Source organism: Corvus hawaiiensis, chromosome 9 (assembly GCF_020740725.1).
Source record: "Corvus hawaiiensis isolate bCorHaw1 chromosome 9, bCorHaw1.pri.cur, whole genome shotgun sequence".
Classification (NCBI taxonomy): domain Eukaryota; kingdom Metazoa; phylum Chordata; class Aves; order Passeriformes; family Corvidae; genus Corvus; species Corvus hawaiiensis.
In genome coordinates, this window is record NC_063221.1 from 16,813,257 (window position 1) to 16,823,887 (window position 10,631).

The window sequence follows — 10,631 nt, forward strand, 5'->3', positions numbered from 1 at the left end:
CCCTGGGGCTGTGCTTCAGCTCAAGCTTTGTCAGCGTGTTTGCCTCCAGCTCTGGCCCTACCTCCTGGATGTTTCTTGGGTTTGCACTGTGGTCTTGTTTCCGGCTCCGCCTCCTTTTGCTACTGACCCGACCCTCTGCATAGGACCCTGGACCTAATTTATATCCCTTCTGCTGTACCAGGGACTGCTGATGTGCCAGCACCCAGCTCCACCTGTCCTAGTCACACGGGGCAAGACTGTGGTTTGTGTGTGAGGGGGTTGTCTGCACTGGGCCACCTCGGCCTCTGGCTCACAGCCCTTCATGGAGCAGCCCTTCTCATGCTGCTCTTTACTGGCCTTCAGTGGCACTTGCTGCTGGACTGCAGCTGATGCTTGTGTCAGAGGCACCGGACAGTGTCCCAGGGCAAGACACACCAACCACAGCAGTGTGGTGCTGAACTCCCCCAAATGTCACCAAACTGCTACAGAAGCTGATGGAAATCAACCTCATCCTGTGCCGTTTATGCTTCTCGAGGGTAACAGAACTTCTCAAGGTGTCTGTCATGTACTCAGACTAAGCTAATTGACAGCATGTTTCCTGACCTCTCTTTTCAGATCATATCTTTTTCCTGTCTGCTGAGGGCATTGGTTGCTCCTTGGGATGAGCTCAGGCTTTTGTTTAACAGATTTCCTGTTGATATGGGGACCAGAGCAGGGGAACAGTTTCTTCAGTGTTCTTCCTGTGTGTTACGAGGCTTTGGGGTTCTTGCTGCAAGTCTGAACCTTGCTGATGTTTGTTGAGAATTATTTTATGTGGTGATATTTGAAGACCTTCAGAGTTCAATAGTTATAATGCAGATATGTTAGACTTGAACAAACAGAACTCTTAAGCAAAATACTGTCTCAATTTTCCCCCCAAGAAGAAGAGAGATGATACAAGGAGGAAACTTTTGGTTTTGCTCTATAGCAGGTATCAAAGTTGGGGGATCCTTGATCTCTGATGGATAGGGTTGGGACAATTTTCATCTACTCTGCTAGAATGCAAGATGGCAGTTTCTGCCTATTTTTTCTAGCAACCTTACAACAAAACAACCTTAAAAAAAAAGAGAGAGAGAAAACCCTGGCAAGCAAGCAGAACAGGCTAGGATCCTACTTTCACCCCTGCTGCAGTGGAGGGTGGCATGGGTGCTGAGGAGCAGGCTGTGCTGTTCTAGAACCTGGTGTTGTGTGAATGTTCCCTCCCCTCCTTCCCTCAACCCATCTTGACCAAGATATCTCTGCCCCAGGAGGCAAGACCTTACCTGGCAGAGCTTACCTGAGCCTTGGAAACTCCATATTTACCTGCCAAGGTTGTCCTCATAGATCATAGACAGGCCAACCCTACCTGCATCAGGACCTGCAGCTCCAGCACAGCAGTGGCTGAGCTTCACCTGTTTGGAAATGACTGGAAATGGAAACTCTGTGTAAAAGCAAACCTGTGTTTTGAAAGGAATAGATGGTAAAATCTTGCTCAATATCAGCAAATATTTTCAGGTTATTTTTGGTCCTTTCTAAATATTAATTAGAATTAGGAGGGAGGAGGGGAAATAGTGTCCCTGTCCTGTAGAATTAGAATCAAAACAGAGAAAAGATGGAGGGGAATTGGTAATAATTAATTTACCAGGATGCTATAGCTCTCATTCAATGTGCTGCAGTAAAAAGTAAATGAAAATCCAGATTATGTCTGAGCACATGAAGAAATAAACAGTTCCTGTGTATTTCAGAGAAGAATGAATTTCACATTGCTGTGGTTCCCAATCGTTCCTCAGTTTACTCAGAGATGGTCATTGTCAGTACATTTTTTAAACATGAACTAAACTAGTTTTTGTTTTGAAATTATGTACTTCTATCATCATCAACACCCTAAGTGAGGCACTTTATAAACTTTTCTCATATTACAGTTTTATAATGACAAAACCAGACTAAAATACATATATATAAAATTTAGAAGGTCATAAGGTACTGCCAGTGCCTTTTGGGGGCAAATTCTCCAGTTTCTCTGAAAGGATTGTTAACCTGATACTGCAGAATTCTGGTGCCTCAAGCAGTGCCCCATCTGAGCAATCACTCTAAAAGTATGGCTCTCTAGGGATGAGAAGAAGAACTATCTTACCTCTTGCATTGTTTATTATTGTGAAAGCTAATGGAAAAATCAGATTTGGAAAAGTTATTATTCAGATTCTGTGCTACTGGAAATCCAGTATAAAGAATTTTATTCCTTTCTGCTATGGGTATCCTGTTTCTTTCCTTGTGCTTCACTGTGTCCTCTCTTTGTACAGAGGCAATGGAATTTGTTTGAAAATCCAAGCAGAGCCTTGATCCTTTGTACTGGCCTGACTGGGCAGGTACAGCCAACACTTACATAGGCTGCTGATCATTTTTAGATCTGGTTTTAAAATAATGTGTAGAGTATTTAATAGAAGGAAATTCATAAACAATATAAAAATTATCTTTTATACTTTTATAATTATTTTTGGTTTAAATTTTTTAAAAATTATGAAAATGTTTTCTAGTACACTTAAGTGCTCTGTATTGCATTAGTTCATATTCCTATGGTTCAGATTGCTTGCACTTGCATGAGTGCATTTATCCCCATGATGGATGATCTTCTTCTGTGCAGCTGAAGTTTTTGGGGAGCTAGTATGTTTCAGCAAACTTAACCACACAGAAAAGGAAGAATGTGCGCTTTATCACTGCACATTTCACCTGTGAAGGGAGTAAATACATTTAACATTTAAAAGAAAGGCTTAGGCTTTCTTCCATGGATTCATCTTAAATGGATCATTTAACTTGCTTCTTCATTGTATGCTTCAGAAACTAGAAAGGACTAGAAAATACCTTTTTTAAAAACTGTGACAAGACTTGAGCATCTTGGGACCCTCTTATCTCTTCCTCCCAAATGATATGTCCATCTGCATCAATTTTTTTGAAAAGATAACTCTAAGAAAAAGGTATTTTCAGTGTGACTTGATCAGCAAGTCAGTTGCTGTGTGTCTGGAGCACCAGTGAAGGATCTGTGTGCCAGTTTGTCTTTGTAGTCAGTAATCTTTTGCAGGAATACACCCATGTATTCACAGACTGCTTATGTACCTCTGCCATGGACTTTTAACCATCACATCTTGCAATCTGTTTCACAACCACCCTTGTCTCCTATTGTTGCTTGCCAACTGTAATTAATGGACTGAGTTTTATAGCAATGCACAAGCATGCTCTCTGTATATGTCCTAATTCTGGCAAAAGTTGCGTTGCCCAGGCCTCACTCTGGACTGTATTTCTGTATGAAATCCTAGTGTGTGCGGGTACCTTCAGCAGGCTGTCGAGATGGCTGCTGCAAACTTATCTTTAAAGCTTTATTGCAAGTCAGACTATTTGGAAACTTGGCATGCAGCATTTGGAGCGGGTGCAGTTCTCTTAGTTAAATCCGGGTCTGTCTCCTGCTCTCATTTCATAGTCCAGGTTCCCTAGGGGAGAGGGAAGTACCTAATTGCAAATCTGTCTTGCTGGGTGCTTGGCAACTACAGCTTCCCCCCACAGTGGAGTCTGTCTCTAAAGCAGATAACGTCTGTTTGGAAGAACCTGACATTTTAGGCTAGAAAAGGGTAAAGAGTTTTAAAGAATAGTTTAGAGATTAAACTCAAGTAACACACTTATTTATAGACATTGTGGATATGACACTTTTTAAACATGTCATTGGTTGAAAAGAATGTCTTGTAACAAAATCTGTATTTTTCCCTTTCTCTTGCATTTTTGTCTTTGGCCGCTATTGCTTTATTGTGGCATTTTAGGATATTTGGGTGAATGAGAATGTTATGCAAACATTTTGTACCTGTGTATCACACAAATATATCTATATCTACTTTTCAAGAAATCTATGTGCTTTATTTGAATCAGCTAGATAGCTAGAGTTTGAGAAGTACTTTTATGGCTTTGTGTATGTTACAGAAATCTGGCATCTGGGTCAGTGCTTGCAGAGTGTGCATACCAAGGAGCACATATCAGCAGAGCAGAGGTACAGCAGAATTAAGGGCCTAGGGTTGCTGTGAGTCAGTCCTGTAAACCAGCAATCCTGCAGAGTCAGCACAGGCCCCACGAGCAGAAACCTAAACATCTGGTTAACTTTAGGCTTGTGCTTAAGCGTCTTTGACATAAGCTGCTAAGGGGGGGGGCATGGGTTTGCTTTTAATCTCTATTCCAAGAGCTTTACTTCACAAGGTTACACTTAGGAAGCACTTTTCCAGCAGGATGGAGTTTGTTCCAGAGCTTCAGCTTGCCTTCACATGGTGGGGCAAGACGAAGGCATACAAGTCCCCAGGTTTCTCCCTTCCTTTTCTCTCTCTCCATATGCTGGTTTTGCAGAGGAGGGAGCCAGCCTAAAAGAGAGCTTGTAGCTTGTTCATGTAAATATCCCAGCTGGAGAATCAAGGGATGCAGAGGCACAGGGTGGACACTTGCCCCAATATACAAATAGCCTACAAAATGCTTAGTGTGGAGATTTCCCTTTTGGCTGGGGTGGTGTTCAGTAATACCTCACTGCGGGGGCTGACCAGTATTTGTGCAATTATCTGAGGGACTGTGGCTGTGAACACTTGCAGTGGGCTTGTTCTTTTATTCCCCTGAGCTATGAAAACAAATTGCTCTTCTTGAATCCCATTCCCATTTCATTTTGTTGCTGCTGTTTCTCTATGTTTCTCTCATGTATTTTCCTCTGCTTTTTGCCTCTCCAGACTTTCTGTATTCATACTAATTATTAGCTACAATCGTTTGTATACATATATTCTATATATTACTTTATTATAAAGTTCTGAATTAAAATCTCAGTTGTCCTAGTTCTAATGATAACATGGTCAAAGAGATCCTTTCAAGAACAACCACAGCTGAAAATGCTTGGGGGAAATTACATTCTTGCCATGACACTGATGTTCAATCTGAAAAGCTACTGGAAAAATAGCACTAGTCTGTTGAAGCCTTTCAGTTGTGCTCTGTTCCCCCAGACAGTAGAAAATGTTGCTTTGATCCACCCAAATAAAGGAACTCAGCTTGGAGGCCTCTTCTGACTCTTTGGTCACCAGTGAGTTCAGTAAAGTTTTAAGGATCCCTGCTGTGCTTAGCTCTGATATACTTCATTACACATTATAAACTTGACAAACTCATTTTTGGGAAGAGGAATGTAGAAGTCAAAGGAAGAGAGTGGGAGGGAAACACCTTTTACTTCTCGCTACTAGAAAGACTTAATTCCAAACTGGGGGAAATAAGGCTTGACAACAAATGCTATGTTTCTGTTAACAGACCCAACAGGATGATCTCCCTCCATCCGAGTGGGAGGACGTTAATGACTTGTTACAGTTTGTTTGATGGGAATTGGAATTTATTGTGGTATCTGGTAGCATCTATCTTTCAGTTCTTTGTCTGTTTTGATAAGGAAAAAATCCTGTGCTGCTGTTTCCAACTTCATTCCTCCTGATAAATAAGCTGCATATCTTTATAAACCATCAATTACCCTCTGTTTGTCAGTTTTATAAACTGGAAAAGATTAGTGGGAAGAGAAAGGGAGGGTTGCAGCTCATGTTGTGTGCAGGGCCGGATGGCATCAGGGAGGCAGCTGAGCAGGGAGTAGGGAAGGTGGACAAGGGACACCCCACCAGGGCGCTTCCTTGCTGCCGCCTCCAGACCGGCAGCTCCTGCGTGGCCCAAGCCTGAGGGAGCACCCATGCACAGCCCTGCCCTGTTCTCCAGGTCTGGGGAGCTGATTGTTTGGAGCAGTGCTTGCTGTTGAAGAATGATGTCTTCTGCCGGGCTGAAAGGTGCCCTGGGAGAGCTGCCCTCCTTGTAACCACCACCTTGAGAGCCTGGTATGGGCACAGCTCCTCCTGCATCCACAGCACCTTTGCTCAGTCATCTGTGATACTTTTTAAACTGTGCCAGCTGCAGTGCTTTTGGGACCGTGAGTTGCCCTTGCCACAAACACTGAAACAAGCAGAGGCAGGTGTATTTCTTGTGCTACCTTAATTTTACTTTTGATCTCTTATTGAATGTAGTCTTGGTTTATACAGAAGCATTTCTCATAACTTCTAGAAAATTCACAAGGAGCTTTTTGCACTGGAAGATAGAAAATAGACCTGCTGGGATTAATCCAGACTACATGCACTTGGCTGAATCACAGCAATGTATTTCTCCCCTGGATATTTTGAGACTTCTTTGAACATTTCAAATTAGCATTTCACTCAGGCTGATTCTAGTGATAGGGGATGAGTGACGTTAATATTTGAAAATTCTGTAGTAAATCTAATTTTCAGGTTTGCATGCCAAATCTTAGCATGTACTGAGGCACTTGAAGCTGACATATAGATGTTGTAGTTACAATTTAAATGTGTGGCTTGTCTCAGCATTTCATGCCCCTGATATAAAAATGTTAGAGGGTTAAAACCAGTGCATTGCAAGCATGATGATACAGCTCTTTTGAATAATTAATACCTGATAGAACAAGACAATACCTTCTCACAAACTGTGATTATGGTCTGTCACCACATGAAAAACAATTGGGCTGGTAATTTTAATTTTTTACCTCAGATTTTACTGGTAGGCCATGGGCAGAGTGATGCATGTCCAGCTGATACTCTGGATCAGTATGTATTCTTAAAGGCAGTGTGACAGCAGGAGCTCGGTAGTTCAGCAGCAATGAGCTGAAGTGGCACAGTAATGTCCTACCATATTCATTAGGTTCCAAAATGGCTAGAAACAGTAGGCCTTGATTAATCAGTTTTATGTGCTCTATGAAATTTGTAGGTGATGAATCTCCATGGAAATGTTTCAAGGAAAAGCCCAACATTAAGTCTCCATTTTAAGCTCTGAAATAAGGCCAGGAAATGCAGTTCTGGAGCACTGTTGGTCCAGTGTATTTGTATCCTTGTCCAAAGTAATTTACCATGGATTTCGCAGTCCTCATTTTGCTGTCTTGATAGAGGATTTACCATATGTAAGTCATAATGCAGCAAATTAATAAAAGCATTGATTTTAGCAAACAAAAAGCTTAGCAATCAGGAGGTTATTAACTCAGACCTTTCTCCCCTCCCAGCATGCGCTGCCTGTAAGTGAGTATTTTGGAATACTGTGAGTTTTACAAAGACAGCTGGGGTAAATACCTATAAATTCAAACTGCACACTGTTTTTTCATTAAGCAACTGCAATGAACGTGACTCAAGTTACAGAGTTACAGAACTAGTTGCAAGCAGATCTGCAATGGAAAACATATGCCAGATTGTGAAGGATCCCAGCAGGCAATAACTGCTTGGCTGTAAGCTGTGTGCAGGACAGTTCTGTGTGGTGGTGAATTGTCCATAGTAAACTACCACAGTGTAATCCACTAAAAGAACGAAAAAACCAAAAAGATCCTCGATATGTCCGAGTTCAACACACATTTGGACAACACTCTCAGGCACATGGTGTGACTCTTGGGAGGGTCAGGAGTTGGAGATGATCCTGATAGGTCCCTTGCAACTCAGGATATTCTGTGATTCTGTGTGTCTTCTCTGCTGCAGTAAGGCAGCTATTGTAATCCGCTCACTTTTGGGATGTGGAAGGAGCCCCATGCATAGCTAAAGCAGCCCATGGGAGTGGGCTGGCCATCAGAAGGCAGAGTAGCTTCTTGGAGTTTTGAAAGCAAACTTGAAACAAATTTTATAGCTGAATATGAATCTGGTGAAGGAAAAAGGTGTTGAGTTGTTTATAGAACAAGAAAAAAAGCTGGCTTTTTGTGTCCTCTGAGATCCAGGCTACTGTCTCACCTCAGTGCTTTTCTCCTGACTGGTGTATACTCATGTAGTAGAAATTTCAGCAGTTCTCTTCAAAACTGGCATTCCCAGATGTGGTAAGAGAAGACTATACACAAGAAAACTCAAATGCTACAGAGAACTCTAGAATTTCTTACCTACACCACCAAATCCAAGTGGGAAGGGGTTTGATAAGGAAACAGATCTTTGAAACAAGTAAACAGACAGTAAAACAAAAGCAGGACTCAAGAGGACTCCCAGGACACTTGGAAATAATCGGTACTTTTCACATAACACACAGTAACACTTAAAGCAGCAAAAGAATTGTTAAAGACAAATGCCTTATAGCAACACAGAATGCATCTGAGTCTCTGGAAGGATTTTTGGGGGAGGTGGTGAGAAAAAACAGGAACAGGAAGTACAAGAAAGGTTTTATCAAGGAGCTGCCTGCTGCTACACGTGACCTGTGGCATTCATTATATCAATCACTTAACCTTTTCTCATAAGATCCTAATTTTCTTTTAAAATGTCAGTTGTTAGGCTACATAGCTATCTTATCACATCAAGAAGTAAAACTAATTATGCATTACTTGTTACAATTACTTTGTTTATGCCATGTAAAAGACATGGATCAAATTAATACCTTAGGCAAAACATTTTTTAGCACTAGAATTTTCAAAGCAAAAGTTTAATTAGGTCTTAGATTAAAATCTGACTCTTCTGAAAACTATGGAAGAACTTTATGCAAGAAACCAAATAACATGTAACAAAACCACTCTCTTCCCTGCCATATCCCCACAGGAAGATGTGAGTCTTTCCAAAAATGGAATAAACAATACTCTGGGGATACTCAGGAATGCATAAGGTGGTTAGTTTTTAACATGATACAATAAACCATTGTATAGGGACAACATTCTAGCAGTCAATGGAGATGAAAGTAAAAGGGGTTGAGTCATGGAGAGGCAGAATTAAGCATACAACATGCATATTTAAAAACCCTTGGTTATCTGGGTTAGGCTGATGTAAAATATCCAATTTACTGGACCCTCAACTCAGCAGTACCAGAATTTTTTTGTTACCAGGGTAACAGAAATCTATATGCTGGCATTTGTAAGCATATGATCAAAGGGACTATCCAATTTCCACCCACTGTGTGCAGGCTGCCAATTTAAATATTTACTACCCCTTGAACTGGCCAGCCAGGAATGCAGCAGCAGAGAAGGGTATGAACCACGTATGTACTGCCACTGACCTGGGACATGTTCTGTTTTCTGGAAAAGCTACAAGAGAACTCTGAAGTGAACATGCTGTGTCTACATTAGTAGAATAATTTACTACATGCTCTAAAAAAACAAACATCAAAAAAATCCAACCCAACCAAAAAAACATTTACAATTGTGCTGCAGTAAGAGCACTGCTTCAGTAATGTCTCAAGAGAGCTGTCCGTGCTATAAGCCTACCACTTAAGCTGCATCATTTCATTAGATTAGGAATTCATAAAGCCATAAAGTACTAATTTCCTTTAAAATGCTGTTGTTCTATTAAGTGATTTGAATGGTTAGTAATTTTCGCTACATAGCCAAGCTGTCTTTTAAATGTGGCGTAAAATTGAACAAATGAGAGAAAACTGTTGGAGTTTGTTTTCTTTAATGTTGTTGCCTTGCGTGGTCTGCCTTCATGATGTAGAAGTTGTTCAGGTGTCCCCTGCTAAATGCAAACACTTTCTTTTATTTATGTCATTTCATTCAGAGCATACCTCTTCATGACCAACAAATACATGAGGCAAGCTCTAAAGATTTTATTTTCTTTGTATTTTGCTCTCTAATAGAATGTAATGGCCAGAAAAGTGCTAGGAAAATAAATATAAATATGTATTTATTACCCTTTTCAACTAAGATGAACATAATAAACATCATAGTTTCCTCACCAAGTCTGGCTTAGTACTGAGAATAAGTATTCTCAGTATTAATAAGTACATTTTTATTAATATATTTATTTTTATTATAATCTTTTATTAATATATTTTTATTACTATATTAGTAAGTATATAAGCATTCTGATCTCAGAATTCTAGTTATCAGCTTCTATTCATCTTTCCAAGTCCATGCAGCTTTTTGCTGCCATTTTTGGTTTCTGCCCAATTTGTTAATAACCTTGTCATAGATGGTGTCCAGAACTTAACACTAACCCAGCTGCAGCCTCACAACCACTGAACATTTGTTGTAGTGATGCAATTTCTCTGCAGAATTTTTTTTAATTGCAGCTCTCATGGTACAAGATTCACGTTCAGTTTAGAAATACCTCAAATCCTGTATTAAAACTTTAAAGGAATCTTAGTACTTGGCTCTTACCTATCGTTTTGAGAGATTCTTAGAACCACAGCAGAGAGAAGCAGAAAATCCAGTGGCAACCACTGCTCGGTTCTAGTGTTTTCTTGCTCTTTTCCTTCATCTTTTTCTTTTTTTTTTTCTTCCCAGTGAGAGCTCATTGCATTTAACATTTTACTTCTGGCTTTCTTCTTTTGTAGACTGCTACAAAAAGTACTTCCTAAGCATATGCTAGTTCAAACACACTTTTCTTTTTACTTTATCCTTCTCCTTGAAAAAAAATTCTCCACATTTTAAATAGCTGTCTGGAAAAAGGAATACCAATGTGTTCTTCCAGCTCGTTATGGAATACACGGAGCTTAGAACTGTTCCTTACAAGTTTTATTTACCCTTAATGTTTTGGAAAAAATACCATTAGCAATGATTTTCACTTTTTGGCTATTAAATGAATGCAGTGGTTAATTGTTGTAGGGCTGATGGAAGGAGCTGCTGAAGGCTGTTAGCAGGGAAACTTTAAGAG